Genomic DNA, 18,421 nt, shown 5'->3' on the forward strand with positions numbered 1-18,421 from the left:
GGTGTTTAGTTTTGTTCATGTCCTAGAAGGACAGTTACATCTGTTTGTTTTTCTACTTGAAAATAAATTCTAAGAGAAACAGTATTACTGCCATTTTTTCTCCTTATTTTTACTATTAAATGTTGATTAGTGGAGCATTTTGATATAGCATGTTTTTTCCTAATATTCCCTCACTTCACGTAACTACCTTATAAAATAATATGCCATTACACTATCTTCTTTCTTTTTACTTTTTAAATAATATGAAACTCTCTGTGTTGTGCATTTCTAGGAACAAAGCTCACCCATTCTTCACATTGTATTGTTTTCAATGAATCAGTTATTTACAGGGTAACCCAAGAGAGTAATGGTTTTCCCAACTATTTGCAATGCTGTTCTCCTAGTGTCTTAATAAAGATGAATAGTATTTAACTCCCAGGCATCAGAGATCTCTTTATTTTAATTAGCAAGGGTGCTTTTCCTATCATTTTCCTTGGAACAAAATATATCCTGGAAGATTCCTTACACTGCTCCCCTAGTTGTTGATTTGGAGTGAATTAAAGGAAACATATTGTGAAAGGTGAATAGCTAGGGAAGAAAATAAGGTCTAACATTAAACAATATAAATGTTTCAGCCTTTTGCTCTACCAAACCTTAGGGCAATGTCTTTTCAATGCCATGCTTTAGTAAAAGTCTTTTTAGCTCATGCATGTCTTTCTAAACAAGACAGACAAAAGCTTTTATTTTAAAAGCAAACAGCTAAGTGATTTGCTGTACACTTGCCATGAATAGCAACGAGTAGATTTGTGGTGTGTTCCTCTTTTTAATTAGCACATTGCTATAACCTGACTGCTGTTGTTGCTGTATGGATGAGTACTGTCTTGTTACAATGCGTCTAGAGGATACTACTTGAAGCAATTCATGAAACAAGTTTTTTTTAAAAAAATACCATAGAGTATTCTTGGGATTAGTTTAAAATACTTCAACATTTTACTCAGTTTTTTATGGAAAGAATTGGCTGTTAAAGCTCTGAGTAAATCCAATTGTAGGTATTGTGGTGTATAAAAATAACTTTAGAATAGACTTTTTTAAACATAGTTGGGAAAGGTTTTTTTTCCAGAGCTGGAATGTGTATATGCTGTTTTAAAAACAAAAGCTTTGTTAGCCAGTTCTCATGTTACAAAGCATTAAATATAATGAAATTTTAGGGTCTCATATCTGAATAAGATGGAAAAGATAATTTTTTAATCACTGTTTGAAAAATTTATCTGATGTATTATTTTAAATACTTTTCAAAATTCTCACAGCTGTTCCAGACAGAATAGAATTTTAAAGTAGTAACATTAAAGTAGAAAATTATTACCGCTATAGCTGAATGAAAGGGACAATGGAGAGTGACCAGAAATTTTGTCAGAAGTTTCAGGCAATGAAAGAATAAAAAAAAAAAAAAAAGAAAGGATTGCCAAAAGGGAACCTATATTTCATGATCATAGTTGCACTTTTAATGGAGACTTCTGGTGATTCATGAAATATCCTCTCCAAGGCAATACATACTATATTTATTACATAAACAAATCATAGAAAGATATCAAAGAATAAAATAGAATGGCTAAACAAACTGTGAATTTCTTCTGTTGCTGCATATTTCAGAAATATTCCATTTGGAGACTACTGACCAAATTTATTCATGAAGACTTCACATTCAGAGGATATTAAAGATTTCCTCTTAGTCTTTTTCCATATGGGTGTATAAGACATCTGTCACCTCTGAGGTTTTTTGCCCCACGAATCATCTCTGCCATGTCCTGTGGAAGGTAAATGTGTGTCCATATAGCATTCACTGAAACCAGGAAAAAGGATGTGTAAAATGTTGTTGCTGGTTTTGCACTTCGGCAAAGTTGATAGTGGATCCTCACTAGAAAGGTGCATAAACCATCTCCATTACTGCAGAAGAAATTTGACCTCCTGAGTTATGATTGACATCAAAGTATCTAGGAGAGAAACCAGGCTTTTAAAACAAATTCCTATGAAAATATCAGGATTGCTCAAATACTTACAGTGTGATGGATACTGCCCAGAGTGAACAGAAATGAGGCTGTCTTATGACCTGCACTCTAAATCATGGATAAATGTTAATGCAAATACTTTTGTCAATAAGTAATACAAAAGATAGTAGAGAAATTTACAGTATTTGGCTCAAAAATTTGTAATTTTTGAAGTGACTTACTGGTCTCCAACAAGTTCCACAGCAGAAGAATCAGGAAGTATTTGCTGTATTATTCACAGTTGGGACGTTTTTCTTCTTCTTCTTCTTTTTTTTTTTTTTTTTTTTTTTTTTTTAATGAGAAACATTGGGAATTCACATTTAAAAAGCATCAGATGAGTAGGATGAGCATTAAGGCAAACACCAAACTCATAACAGTAAATACGAATTTTCCAAAATTATATGGAGTCCAAAATCACATAGTGGTTTTTGGTGACCTATATGTCTGTATGTAGACACATGGATTTCTTTTAAAGGTAGCTAGTAATTCTGCATGCTGTTTTTTGAAGGGGTCAGATTTTCGGTTGGTACTATTCTGGTCACTTGCAGTGCAACACTCAAGTCACCAAATCACACATCACATTTTGATACCTTGTCCAAACATACAGAAGGAAACAAAGTATGTTATGGTATTAGCTGAGAACTAATTTTTACTTATTGGTAGTAAAGCCCTGATTGAATTTACAAACTGTGAGGAATGAAATGGTTCTAAATCCTTTTATATTCTAACATATTATTTATATATGGTATGTACATTGCAGAAAAATTACCCATCTTATGGCATTAAAACCACTTCATGGGATTATGTATCCTATTGCCTGAAAAGTCAAGATTTCAAATATGGTGCCTGAGAAAGGTGGAATTATTAAATTATGCAATTATATTATGAATTAACAACCTTAAAATAAATTTAGAATTACTTAAATACCTGTCTGATCTCTTCTGTAAAAAATGTATATATTTACATATTTATATAAAATATATGTAAAGTAAATGTAATAATTACAAAGTCTGTGTTCTATTGACTAAGGTTACCAGATGTGAATCAAATACAGTCTCTAATAAGATAAGATGCATTTTTCTAATCCTTCATGAGTGAAACATGTTGTAATTTAAGCTATCAACACATCAAACTGCCTTTGACCTAGGACAAAAGTTATCCAAAGGTGATCTTGGAGGTGGATAAGAGGCAACAAAAAGTTCCACATTTGAGAAAAGAGAGGAAAAAGTTGGCTTTGCTAGCTGGTTTTCAAAAAATGGAAACTTTCTGATGCTTCTTAGAGGTTTGAAATAGATGCCGGAGAAGGAAAATGAGCAGAGAGAAGACTGTGCAGTCAAGCTGAAAGGTAAGTAAATATTTCACATAGATATTGCTTTGCCATATATCATGTATCCATATAATTTGTCTGTACAACTATAACATACAGCACTCATACTGAAGTATAAGCTTGACTTCACCACAAAGTACATCTGAGTGTGTAGACACAGACAGCATAATATGCCTGAAATTCTTCCAGAACTTGCTTTTCATAGCACTTTGCCTACAGCTGTAATTGATAGTGCACCGCAGTGATGTGACACCTTTCCTGCAAGGTCTTTTGTGGCATACATCTGCTGTACAGTGGGAAAACAAAATATGAAAATTTTTTCAGTCAAAATTCTTGACTGAATCTTGTGGTAGAAAGGATTTAAACTGGGAAACTGTTCAAAACAATTTGCATATTATGCAGATGAAAACCTAATGACAAAAGAGTGTATTGGCAAACTCTGCCTTGTTATCTGGCAATGATGTGTATAGCAGCATGAGGTACCTAGACATAATCTCTTCTAATGTTATTTCGCAATTAAAAAAAATAAAGTCAGAGAAATGCAGTGAGAACTGATTGTGCAAATAAGATTCACTTGTGACAAACCACATAATCCCATACAATCCAAGTATTCCAGTTCACTTTGGGACACAGGCATCATGATGGTATGTTATTAATTCTGAATGGTGGAAGAAGGAAAGTAGCCAAGTGCTTAGTGAATCTTCATTTCTAGTTCAAGCGGCTGCTTCTTCATCCTTGCTTGCCAGTTTTGAGTGTATTTCAAGGAACATTACTGAGAACAAAATCGAACACCATCAATATTAATGATCTGAACTAGGAAGATAGCTTTTAGTGTGCAAATTAATTACCCTAATCACAGGGTTTTTTGTATCCATTTTAATGAAATAACTATTTATTTCACTGAGTCCTGAGCTTTTCTTTTGCAAATAAGGACATTTACATGATAAATACATGAAATCTAAATGGATGACTAAATTAAATTGAGGGGGGAAAAAAGACCTTTTTAAATACAATTTTCATAGGAAAAACAGCTAGATTAATGGGTTGGTTAGCTGACTGGCATCTGTGATTAAATCTTTTTAATGTATGTCAAATAGAATTTAATGGACCTCAAGAAATGTCTACACAGTCAGTAATATTCAGGGTTTAGTGAAGATGCACTTTGTCTCCTATTATTGAAGTGTAGACAGCTGAAGGCATATTGCTTGTCATTGCCCAGTGCAGTATAGAGACATTACAGTGGGAAACAATAGTAATATAAATTTGCATGTCTCCTTTCCTGTGTTGTGTGCCCTTTCCTATGAAAATAATTTTTATCTACTTACAGGAATTTAAAACAAGAAACTCCACTCTAAAATGGTGGTTTCTGATTGTTTGCACAGTCTTCCGATTTGATCACCACATGCACATTAGTTTCATACTGTTGTTTTCTAATAATGACAAGAAAGGGGGAAAAGCTTAATTCAGAGGGACTTTAAACATATCTTTTAGATTCTATGTGTTTTGAAAACTTTATTTATTGTGGCAAAGCTTTGAAGGGCTCCATATTCAACAGAAGCAAGATTTGAAACACATTCCAGCTCATTTTTTGATAACAGTCCTGCAGAACAGAGCATCTTTCTCTGCTTGCTTTTTTCCCAGTCGAGCCACCAGAGACATCTCCAGCTTCCTTTGATTTGAAATGATCAATGGCAGCTGCGGCAGGCAGGCAGGGTGCCCCAGGCACAATGCAAACAAGTCTCTCTCCCAGCTCACTAGGATTTACATTTCAATTGCTGCCACATTTTTAAAGATAATTATAACCTTTTTATATTAATATTTTTCTGTGGTGTCTCTGATATTTTAACAACATAAATGTTAATTTAGCATATCAAGGAGAACAAGCTTTCTTTGCTGCAATTGCTGGAACAAAAAATCTCCCCAAAAAACAGGGCATCAAACATGGCATCACAATCTCAGCATTAGCCGCACTTCGAAGGGGAGCTTCTGCTGGATTTGATTTTGCATGGCCCTGCACTGTTTTAAAGATTACCAGAGAATAACCTTTCCTTTTGACTTGAGACCAAACTGTCCTGCTACAAAAGCAGAATGTGTTCACTGTCTGAGCTGACATCTGTGACTTATGTGCCTCCAAACAGTGTCTTTACCATGGTGAAAAATATCAACTAGATATAGCTGCCTTGATAAAATTGATTTTCTTGGAAAGAAGAAAGGGGGAAATTGCTGCTGGTGGTATTGAGAATTTCTAAAGAGTTTTGCATTTCATTACTGCAGACCTTTTTTTCTTACCCCTCCAGCCCTTTAAATCCTTCCCCTTTTGCATCAGGAAAAGCCATCACAGTGTACAAACAGATGTTGCTTTAGCTACCCATATCATATTTTGGATCATAATAAATTTTTTGCAGCCTGCCCTATAAAAGTTTAGCATATAGCATATTTGACTTATTCTTTAAGCTCTCCACATCCCTTTTTTAAATTTTCTTCCACAGTTTTTTATGCAACTACAATATTCCTAACTGTTCTTCAGTACAGAGTATCAGTCCAAATTTTTACAGTGAAGCATGTGTGGAAATTATGCGTTTTCCATAGCAACTACCAAATAAGGGGAATTAATGTATATTACAAAGAAAATTGATACCAGTACCCATTAGATGTTAGAAGGAGGTTATTCTGTTGCTCTTCTTGATAAAGTGCAGAGTTACAATCATTGCCTTGGAATCTTTTTATGGGCAAGACCTTCATTTCTTACACACCAAAGCCATGAGCTTGAGCATCGCTTGAAGCTGACTGGGGGAATAAAACTGCTCATGAAATATGCATGACTAACACATATGCTGCTAGGGGAACATAGTGTATTATGTATGACCCTTCTGTAATTGTAAGGAAATTATATTCTTTTAAATGGATGTTTATCACAGTTAAAGGTATACCTAATGAGACAAAGGTCATACGCCTAAACCCACAGGGTTAGCCCACTATTTCTGGCCTTGTTTGAAAAGACTATGCCTTTTTCATAGTTGTTTCTCCAGCACATGTGATCTATATTTATGCAGCTTAAAAGAGTCCCTGTCTTCTGTATTTAGATGCCAAATGCAGTATTAAACTAAATGCAATTCTAATACTATATGCATACATCTGGGAAATATCTAGACAGCATATTAAAATTCGCATCAAACCTAACTCTCCTTTTTCAGCTGCTGCTGTTTGGGGCAGCTATAGATTTTATATTATTACTATTATTTGCCTTTATGAAATGTATGTATTTTTATTTTTTAAAAAATCAAACCCAAATCTCCTAGGGGGATGGATAGTTTTTTTCAGATTACAAAATAGCCGCAACAGAGCTTGTATATTTCTTCTTCTATCAGCCTTGCTCCATGCAAAGCAGGCTTTGAGCAACATGTTTTAGTTTGTTTCTTCCTGAACTGTAACTTTTTTGTAATATGGATTTGGCTTTATCTTTGCATGAATACATTCTCAGAGTTCAGAGAAAGATGTTATACAGAACATTACACACAGCATCCTTCAGCAAAAGCCAGATTCAGTGCAATAAATTAAACTTTTGATTAGTGCCACAGAGTTTCACCAGAGGTTCCTCTCTCAGCATTATGAGTCTCCAAAAAGATCCCTGAAACTTTCTTGCAGTGTTCATGAGAATGAATTTACAGTCCAGCAAAGCTTCTAAGTCAAAGAAGAGAAAACGAATTTACCACAATTCAAACCACTGATAGGAGAAGCTGACAAATTTCAAGATATGTAACTACTCCAGAAGTGAAGCTGAGTCTGCATGTTATTATACTCAAGGAAGTGGGCCAAGTTCATCTTGGTCTAATGCCATTGATTTAATACCACATCATCAACAGTACTGAAAACAGCTGATATATCTAAAAAAAATCACAGTGGATACTTGATCTTCCTTCAGATCAAGACAATATTGACCAGCAGAGTATTGCTGTTGTAGTGTAACAGGCTTGAAAACAGACTATCAAGGGCAGAAGAAAGAACTGCAGATATTTCAGAAGATATTTTTTATACTATGAGCAGGACAAGATGGTTTGGAAAAAAAAGATAATTAGTCGGGTGTCAGAAAGCTCAAAAAAATCATCCCTTTCCCCTCCTGAGTTTCTGAAGAAGCACAGGATTGGAGCTTTCTGTTTGGCCTTTCCTCTTCAGGATGGACATGGGTATTGTTCAGACCTGGGCTCTTCCTCATTCTCCTCAACATGTCATGCTGGCTATAGTCACACGGAATGCCTGACCATTTTCTTTGCAGTTTATGAAAAACTTTTTTTTTTTCACTTAGGTTACCATATAACATGTGAAACCCTGAATTCAAAATAATTCCCTTTCCATTTCTTGTAGCAGCAGTAAAGGAGTGGCCTTGCAATTGCATCCCAGAGCAGGTTAATTTTTTTCTGCTGATAAGAGAGGTAACACTCAGTCTGTTCATGTAGGTTCAGGGAAAAAAAAAGAAAGCCCAGAACAGTTCAACCATAAATAATTTCAAGATGTTTAATTCTTAAATTGCTGTTTCGTTCTATCTGGAGTGAGAAATTCCCTGATTGAGAATACTTGTACCAATACACTAACAAGAGTTATTGTGGGGTTACACCCATGTAAACAAGAACAGAATCTGACCTGCTTTTTGCAGTGCTTGTTTTTTGCACAGCTGAGGTCAAAATACGGGTCTCTGAATCCAGTTCACTCCATGAAATGGGATGATGTGAAGACTGCAAAAGATGCAATATAACTTGAAGACAATCTACAACTGTACAAAGCACAAGCCACTTGTCTTTTCAATTTCTTATCTGTTTTCTTGCAGCGTGGGTAGCATGCACCCTATTCCTGACAGTAACTCCAGCCCATTTGCCTGCTGTCAGAGGCTACCAGGTGCTAAAAGTTCTCTCTAAAAATCCATCTCAGGTAAAGTAAACAGGAAAAAGAGAAGAAAACTGGAAAAATATGCTGGTCACAGCCACAGATGGGTGTTACGAACACTACCTATTCCTCTGATTTAGCAAGCAAATGAGAACTTTTTTTTATTAGTCTTCTGTAGCAAAACCTTACAGAGGAGGTCACAAGTTTTGGTTGTAACCAGCCCAAGACATCTGGATATAATACCAGATATAATACTGATAGTGGCAGCAGCACAAGGAGCTCTAGTGGGCACTCATAATTCAGCTGAGCTGCCTAAATCCCACGTGTACACCTGCAAGTTGCCTCTTAGCCTGAACAATCCTAGGAAAAGGGAACGAACAGTTTGCTGGAGGTTTTGGGAGGTGGTTAAATCAGCCGATAAGTCTTTTTCTATTAAAATCTGAATGAAGGGGACAATTCAAGAGCCCATAAAATGTGCTGAGGTAACTGAATCACTCTCTTCAAAAGCAGAACTCTATACTGCAAACCATGCTTTAGTGTTCTGAATATACTCTGACAGCTTAGACTGCACACACCTCTTCTGAGCCTAGATTTTATGTAAATTAATTAAGCTAATTAGCAGGCAACATTGAACTTATGCCATTAAACCTATTCCTGTCCTTGAAACAGAAGAAAATTTTCCCAGCACAATCAGAAAATAGGAAAAGGGATTGTTTGATTTCTCTTTTTTTATCTCTTCTGAGGAGATACTGTACCTTTTATCCATCTTGCTACCTAAATAGAAGCTGCACAAAATCTGTCTCTCACAAGCATACATTTATACCAGGCACCTTCCATAAGGAATGCATCCACATCAATATGCTGCTGCCTGCCAATGGCAGCGATTCCTTTTCAACAGGCATGAACTCACTGCACTTTTTTTTTTCACTCTGTAAACTATTAGAAAACCAAAAGCAGAGATAAGAATGAAAAAATAAGATGAGAGAGTGCCCAGCATGATTTTGAAATATTTTATCAAACAGTTTTGCCTGAACAGTACATGCAGAGGAAGATAGTGGCTCTGTGACACTTCCTATATTCCTTAAACAGACATACAGATACAACAGTGTTTGGGTATCATAACACTCAGAGTGCTGTGGAGTTTCACTGTTCTAACTGTACAGATTGCTAGAGGGATATTCTTGGGATTACCATCACTAAGTCTGTCTTTTTAGTGGTTTTTTTTTTTCAAGATCAATTAAGAAACAACAGTCCTTTTCTTCTTGATATGGTTTATTTTTTGCCTTGTGATAACTCTAGGGCTTTCCCTGGCTTTGTGGTATAGTAGTGGTGAAAAATTCATGTGAGATAAAGCTCAGTGCAATACAGTTCTAAAAAGTAATTTTTCCTGTAGCCGCTGAGGCTGTTAAAATTGCAGAGCTATTACCTATCTTATGGTATGAATTAGGTGATTCAAATTACCTTGTAAAATCTTAGTGTTAGAAGCAGCTAACTAAAAGGACCAAATACCCCAAATCGTCTTCAACTCTGCCTTTCAAATGATGTGTTTAGCTTCATTTTTTACACTTGCAGCTTTACCTGTAAAGCATTCTAAACCAAATAGTCATTTCCTTAATAGCTCATTTGGAAAGACTGGAAGGAAATGGAATACTAAGCTAAAATTTTCAAGGTCAGTCCAGTTTTAACTGATAAGACTCTTCAAAATGTCTACTGGGGGCAATGGGACAATTTCATTTCTGTAACATTTATGATTAAATACACCTAAATAAACAATCCACATGCTTTGCACAGGACATTTTCCATGCAAATATTCTCCTTACTGTTGGTCGAAATCATGATGGTAAGTACCATTTGTGCTACAATTTTATTTTATTTCAGAATCACACTTTCAAAACACATATTCTGATTCTTGTCATTTACCAGGTGATGGCTCACATGGCGAAGCAGCGCTGTAGCGTATGAACTAGATTATTAACTAGCATATGCCTCTAATGCACTCCCATTGCTAATGGACATTAAATACATGGAACCCAACTGGAACCAGTCCTCTTGAACTGGATGTAAAGTGCTCTTTGTCTTCTCAGAATGACCTGAGATTTTCTATGGATCTGCTTCTAAGGTGCTTCACCCCTTGCCAAGCTAAACACAGCCTGAAGCACTGTGAGCTAGAAGAGACTGCAAACCTGACTCTCCTGGAACAGATAATAAAAAGTATAGTGACACAGACAAAATGAGTATTCAGTGGTTAATTGCATTCTTGGCTATTAAAGTAATAATTCTGACAATGGCAAATAAAATGGTGTTGTTTATTAATGGCTTTGTTTCCAATTCATTTTGCATGCACAGTCATAGCTACCTTCATGTTATGCCTAGATTTGGCTATTTATTTTTTTTTAAAAAAGATTACCCTAGTTGATTCCCTACTTATTCGCCTTTTGTGGTTTGTGGAGGTTGGGTTTTTTTACATTTATTGACCATTCACATGCACATCCTAGTTCACTACTCAATTTTAATTAAAACTTCTTTTCACTCAGGACATTGGTGACTTCTTTAAATGCTGTTTTCTTCACTGCTCAGAATTTCCCAAGCTCTCCTGAGTCTACCTTTAGTTTTAACAGTGATCTTCAGATTTTACAAATCTATTGTCTTGCCTATAAGAACTGCATTTATTCATAATATGCCATCAGTAGAGATGGGGCAAAAAAGGACAACCTGAAAGTCATCCTAAACCAGCAGCAACAGATAACAAGTCGGGACAGCCCATTACTTTCTTACCTAGAGCCATTATGTCAAGGCGTAACAAAAAAATCACAACAATATACTGAAGTCCTGTTGTGTATAGAGTCTGAGAGTGATCTACTGAATAGTAAACCTTGAATAATATGAACTAGTCCTCTCAGTATTGAATCCCAAAAGATGATAGAAAACAGAAAGCAAAAACCCCTGCAAATTAGAAAGATTTATAAATTCATATCTGTTTGTATTCTGCTAGGCTAGCTACAGCGAAGAGCTTTTTAATCTTCTCCCTGAAGGATACTTTGTAAACTTACCAAATAAGCATTATGCTAAGATAGGAGGCAAAAAAGTGTTCATGTAGGGGGGGCAATGCTGGGAGCCGGGCAGGTGGAAGAAAGGAATTCCAGAATCACATTGCAATGAACAATGTTAACGTTAGCACGTGAGCATATTGCAAAGAACTAGATCAGATGGTAATCAAGAGTAATGCTGGAAACCGCAGCCTAGGCTTCTACTGTCTCTAAGTTCTTTAGGAATATAAATGTATAAAGCTGAATGATAATTTCCTTTATAGCCTAATAAATCTGCCTAATATCCTTTCCCTTGCTGTATCATTTCTACACCCACACTAAGATGTGCATATACACACTTCTATCTACCTGTTGTAACATGACTGTACTTGAAACTAAATCATTCTAGAACAGCTTCCCTACTGCATCGAGGCTACTAGTACAGTTTCAGCCATTTACAGATCTCAAATGGACTGACAAAGCCTATTCTTTTGCTCAGTGGGAAATCTTCTGGAAAGGTTCTCAAGCAGGGTCTAACAGAGTTTATCTGTTAAAATCTTAAGAGTTTATTGGGAGCTTACTTTTTCCCACGTCAGGGTAGCCATTTTGTGGAAGATATAGCCAAGATCTTGAGACTGCCTGCCTCTGGCTCAGTCCTGGTACCCAGCACTTGAGGCATCTGGGATCCTTGGAGGTCCAGCAGCAGTTCTTGCAGCAGGCTAGCTCACGTGGCTTGTAAAAGAAAAGGAGTTTCTCTGAGCAAGCTTATCTGTATTAACAACACTTGATTCTAGATAGTTGCAGTGCACCAACAATTCAAACTAAAAGAATAACAGTAGCTGAGCAGAACAAACTTCCAACTGTGAAGCAATTATAGTGCTGTTGAATGGCTGATTGCTTGTGTGTGGTCCCCTCGGTTCCCTGATGTGGTGTGCTTATAGTTTTGCAATTGGATAAAATAGATTGGAATGAGTGCTGTCATACAGAACTGCCAGCTGTTCCACTGTTAATAAAGACACTATTTAGCTATTAATACATGCCATTCTTCTCTGCTGTGCTTATTCAAACAAACTATCTTTGTTTGTAGAGAGGGTGTGACTGCACCTGTTCTGGATTCAGGAATCCACGGCCTAAGAGAGACCCCTTGATACTCTTCAATAACAATGCTAGCTTCCAGCCAGACCTCCATACAAAAGCAGGCAGAATAGGCTTGCTTTTCCAACAGATTTACCAGACAATGTTCTAAAAAATATACAGGCTTCGGAGTTAGACTCCTACTGATTGTGCTTATGCCTTTATTTATTAAACCAGCTAGTTTGCTTTTAGTAGGGGGACCCTTTATCAGCATTCAAGTTTTAATTTTTAGTACCTCATAGGAGCAAAGAAAAAGTGCTAAAATGAGTAGAACTTGAGGGGATTGCTTAAGTCATCCTTTGTATTCGACTTTACTGGACAGTCAATTCTTGATCCTTGGGTTTTGAGGAAATGGAAGAAAAAGGCCAAGTCGCTTTCTCACATGAGACCATTGCTGCCAGCTGACTTTCATTGAAAGAGATTTATTTTTAGAATATCTGGAATGTTTTCCACCTATATGGACTCTCTAGAAACTCTGTGTTGTTGTGTTGGTAAAAGAAAACTGATGCTAAACCTGGCTTTAAACAAAAATCCATACTGAAATGGCTCTAAAAAAAAAGTAATTTCATAAACTTGCAGTGATATATGGCTGGTGCTTTTTTAATAAGCTTAGGTGCTAGAAGGAGATGAAGGTCACAGGTGGCCTGTGATGATCCTAGGTCCTTCATTTGGCTCCACTAATGACTTGCAATACGAACTTCCGGAAGGCCGTTCTTTTTTCTCCATTGAAAAATGTTGCTGTTATCATCAAGTTCAAATGTGGGAAAAGTTCACTGTAACTGCCAGTGGTGGTTACCTAGGTTATAGATAGCAAGCACATTTCTCTAGTCTTCTTTCACATTGATTTAAGCCAGTGATAAATACCCTGAAAATCCCTTGCCTTCTTTAGACAGTAAGCTTGGAATACAGTGAGAAGCTATCTTCCTAATATAATCCCATTTCTAAAGCTAATTTGTAGCATATTAAAGCAAATGGCTCTATTAATTTTAATTAATGAGTAATGATGCGTAATGTAATAACTGCAGACTAAATATCAGTCCAGACCTTGGATCTATGGCTGGCTATGACAAAGTGTGTGAAAGAACTGTTTCTTGGCCTTATGTAATGTCTTCATACTAGGAAAAAAAATTAAAAATCACTCCTACAAGACAGTGCTGATTACTTTAGAGACACTGATTAAGGGTTTTTTGAAATAATCTGGGTTGATTAAATAAAAATACCAGTACAGAGATACTGTTCATTGATTGTACTTTTTGTTTAAGTCTAGGGACAAGTTTCAAATACAAATTTAGATATATTAAACCTCTGAGAAATCCAAATATGACTACCTTCCAGGCAAGCAAATAACCAAAGTGAATGCTGGGATATCAGCATTCTTGCAATCCAAGAAAAATAAAATGTTTTCAAATTCAGTTTTAACTAAAGTTAAAAACTGTAAGTTTTTTAAGTTTCAAGTTCACAAAAAGAAGGAAAATTTATCTGTACTTCCTAAAGTAAATTATTTGGAAGTTTTCTCAAGATTATTGCATATTGTTTTAAGACAGCTTTTAAAACCTAAGTAGATAATAAATATAGTTTACAACAAACAGTAAGAATTTAGCTACAGTGTTTACCTGCTAACTGTTGGCAAAAAGAATCTACAAATTCCAAGACCCATAGCTCTGGCAAGAACTTGATTTATTCTCTAGAATTATCCACTGCCTAACCAGCCAAGCTATTAAGATGAATACTAGTAAGAAGCTGTATCTTTAACTCATTCTCTGTCCTGGTTTCATTTCCTACTGCAAATTTTGGAGGTTCCATGTTTGCAAGATGATTTTGAGCGCTTGGGAAGGGCAGGCACAGCTCTGACTAGTCCTGTGCTTGATGCTCATGGAGTGGGGTGCAGATGCAGCTCCTTACTATGCCACACATTTTCTGAATAAACTTGAGAAAAATGTCTCATCTCTAGAGAACTGCTCCCCATATCTGTCTAAGGGCAATAAGAAATTGCAAAGACAAACCTATTTATTACTTTCAGGACCTTCCATCTGTCTTCTCTGTTTAGGTGGGAAGCTCTTCTGGTTGGATTTTGTTCCTTACTTTGGGCCCATATAATGACAAGTGTAATGAATAGTTATTTACATAGGTGTTCCTTATTGTTAGTACAAAAAAATAGATAATAAAATAGATGGTGAAATGCTCTTCATGCCAACTGCTAACTAATTTAATTTTTTTTTAATGAAAATAGTGAAGATAATTCAAAAATTATCAGCTTATGTAATTGTTTTGTTGTCTGAGTCAACTTTTGTTTAACTCTATGGAAAAATAAATACAGCATGTGTGGTATTTTGTGGGATGCACAAAAGAGAAAGAAGAAAGAGGGAGGTAAACTAAAAGAGCTAAATATAAATATAAATAATTATATACCGTGAGCTTACTTTTCCCGCTGAGGAAAGAAAGCACTTGAATTTGTCCATCCAGTGCAATTTGTTTTAACATTCCACTATTTACAAATATAATGTATCAGCTCACTTGTTGGGGTTTGCATTATTGATGCGCTTTTTTGTTAAACTAGGCCAGTGAAATATTTAAACAAAGACATTTTGTAATAAGAATAAACAGAGAACAAAATGAAAGGAATCTGTGCTGATGACTTGTGAAGGTTATATTAAACATGTTTATTCTTAGTTACAGTTAGCACTTACATGTGAGTCTCGCAGTATAACTCTGGGCTCAGTTCTGCTTGTGTTAATCAGTTTTACTCCGATGTAAATGCTTTGACTTCTTGGAGTTACTCCTAATCCATAACAATGCAAGCAGGAAAAGATCAGGCCATGAATGTTTTTCCCATATCTGTAACTTGTCAAAAGATAACAGCTGAAGAATATTATCATCTCTAAAGGACTGAAGCAAATATTTGTAAATGTTAATATCTTGAGAGAAGATGAGATTTTACTTTTCCTAGAGGCATTTGTTTGTAACACTGACACATAATAATAAACCCCACAGTGAATGATAAAATGACATTTACAAATTCTGACTTTCTGAATGTTTTTTTTACAGAATTGCACTGAGATGATGGATAAACCACCTGCCATAAAACATCTGGGATTAATTTTCAAAAAGCATCTAAAACTGCTCTAGCTGATGTTATTGCAAAACCTTTGATTACCTTGAAAGTGAGCAGGAATGGGCCGCAACTCAGTGTTTTCCTTTTAATGCTAGCCTGAATACAAAATTTTCAGAGGAACCCAGTGGATTTCACTGTATGCGCTTAGCTAAATTGCACAGCATCAAGCTTTGGCATCTGTCTGTTCACACTGCATGCTTGGGGCCCAGTGAGTGACTCCAGAATAACACAACAGGACAAAGCACAATACAGTGAAGTTGAATTCCAGCAATAAAAACAATTTTATGATATAATCGTAGGTAAAATGCAATTTCATTTGTGATTAACTCTCTTCATTTGATGAAGGATGGTCTTCTGTGGGGTGTGAGAAAAGGAGAATGTGAAGATACCCCTGGGTTTTTAGTGACATGAAGTTCAACATTTAGTGGCAGAACCCTCGTATTAACAGCAAGAATTTCAAACCACATATTTATATGGGAGGTGAGATAGAAAGAGCATATAAACAGTTGTAATCCCAGCCTGCATTCCTATATAATCATGTCCTCTGTTTCTGCTGACCTCAATTCAGGAATGCATCCATGCTCTTTAATCTCTCTTGTTGCACCTGCTCCTTCAGTTATATCTGGAGCTGACTGAACTACTCATCATGAGTAATTTATCTGATCTGCTGAGGTGTTGGATTTTTTTTTCAGATGAGTTCAGTGACTCAGAAACTAGAGAGCAATTTCTAAAAGTGACCCAAGCATTTATGAATCTAATTCAGGACCTCATGACTCTGGTCTCTCATGTCATATTTAGAAACAGGACCTATATTTTTACACCATCTCACTTCATGGCAGCACATGAGTGCAAAGCTTACTCTTTATTCATTTGTCTATTGGCTGGGATAGAATTAATTGTCCTCCTAGTAGCTGGTATAGTGCTATATTTTGGATTCAATATGAGAAGAATGTTGATAACACACTGACGTTTTCAGTTGTTGCTAAGTAGTGTTTATAATAAATCAAAGATTTTTAGCTTTTCATGCCCAGCCAGAAAGAAGGCTGGAGGAGCACAAGGAATTGGGAGGGGACACAGCCAGGGCATCTGACCCAAACTGGCCAAAAGGGGTATTCCATACCATGTGATGTCATGTCTAGTATATAAACTGGGGGGAGTTGGGGTGGGGGGAATCACTGCTCAGGAAATAACTGGGCATTGATCAGCACGTGGTGAGCAATTGCATTGTGCATCACTTGTATATTCTAATCCTTTTATTATTATTATTGTCATTTTATTATTGTTGTTATCATTACTAGTTTCCTCCTTTCTGTTCTGTTCAACTGTTCTTATGTCAACCCACAAGTATTACTTTTTTTTTCCAATTCTCTCCCCCATCCCACTGTGTGGCAGGGAGTGAGTGAGCAGCTGTGTGGTGCTTAGTTGCTGGCTGGGGTTAAACCACAACAGTCTACTTTTCATAGTTTATTGACAATCTATGCCTTTAATACCTATAAAATTGGAAGGGGTGTTATGAACTGTTCATATATGGTATGCCTTTGAGATTTTCACTTGCTACACCTATGTTTAGTCACCTCATTTCTGTGACATGGCTTTTAAAATCCTTTGCAACAGGAATAAGTTCCAGCAGAAATCACTAGGGTTTGTGTTTCCCAGGTAGAGGATTGGGAGCAATTGACAGAAAGAGAGAAACATTAAAAAATGCAGGTGAAAAAAAATGGTAAGAAAATATCTTCCTGTAGTCTTTTTCATGTCTACCTGATGCCTGGCTTTCTAGAATCTAGTTTTAAAATACCTAGGCTCCTTACAGGCCAAGGGAGAGAGGAAGATATAAGCCTGATTTATTGGCTGTCTAGCAGACTTTACTTTCAATTTTCCCTTGTCACATTTCCAGTGAGTAATTGGCCACCCTAAATATAGGATGGCCAGGTAGGCACTTTCAGCATCTGTATACTTGCTTGTCTGATAAAGATGAAGTTCATGGCTAAATGTTCTTCCTTGTGTGCTTATATCAGATGTACTCAGTCAAAAATTTCTACCTAAGGTCTCATGCATAATAGTAATAACAATAACAATAACAGTAATAATTTTTAAAAGAAAAATGTAGTAGAAAAGATAACCCAAACATTCCAGATCCAAGCTTGATTTCACAAGTCTCTGTGTTATGTCAGTTCTACTGTTTGTGTAGTTTTAGCTTTATCTATTTTTCTCTTTTTATCAATGAGCAAGCACTTTTCCCTCTTTCTTACTATCACACTACCAACCAAATCCTGTGAGGTTCTATACCACCTCAGATTTTTGATTCCCCCCCAAACCTTCAACTCATGTATTAAAAAAACAAGAAAAAACACAAATGAGTGCAAATCGTATAGATATTTAGTTTGAGATTTTGGCCCTTTTGGCTTTTCCATCCACTTTTTCCATTTCTCATTTTTTTCCACCTCTCCACTGATAATTCCTCCTTTAAATTTTGATGTTCCCTGTTGGTTTTATTACATTTTGCTGGCACTGTTTTCAGTTCAGTTCTTCACAAATTCATTCTGCACTTATTTAATGCCATTAGTCCCACTAGCACAGAATACAGCTGCAAACTCCAGTCAGCTCCTCTTTCCTAATTCCTTCAGAACAGTTCCTTCCCCTGTCCCTGCCTTCCTCCTTCCACATCTCGTCACTTCTTCCCTCACACACTCTGCTTCCTCCCACTTCTCTTTCTTCATAATTGATTCTTTAATTTTCATCTCTCCTTCCTGCTTCTTGTGACTACCCTTCCTCCTGAAATACTCACTCAGGAGGCAGTGAAAAAAATCACAAAATTTGATGGAAACAGCATGCTAAAATATATATACATGTATATACACCAGACAATGCATTGCAAGATGGATTTAATCTGTACATTTTCTATCCACCTGTGAAAAATAAT

Source organism: Accipiter gentilis, chromosome Z (assembly GCF_929443795.1).
Source record: "Accipiter gentilis chromosome Z, bAccGen1.1, whole genome shotgun sequence".
NCBI classification, from domain to species: domain Eukaryota; kingdom Metazoa; phylum Chordata; class Aves; order Accipitriformes; family Accipitridae; genus Astur; species Astur gentilis.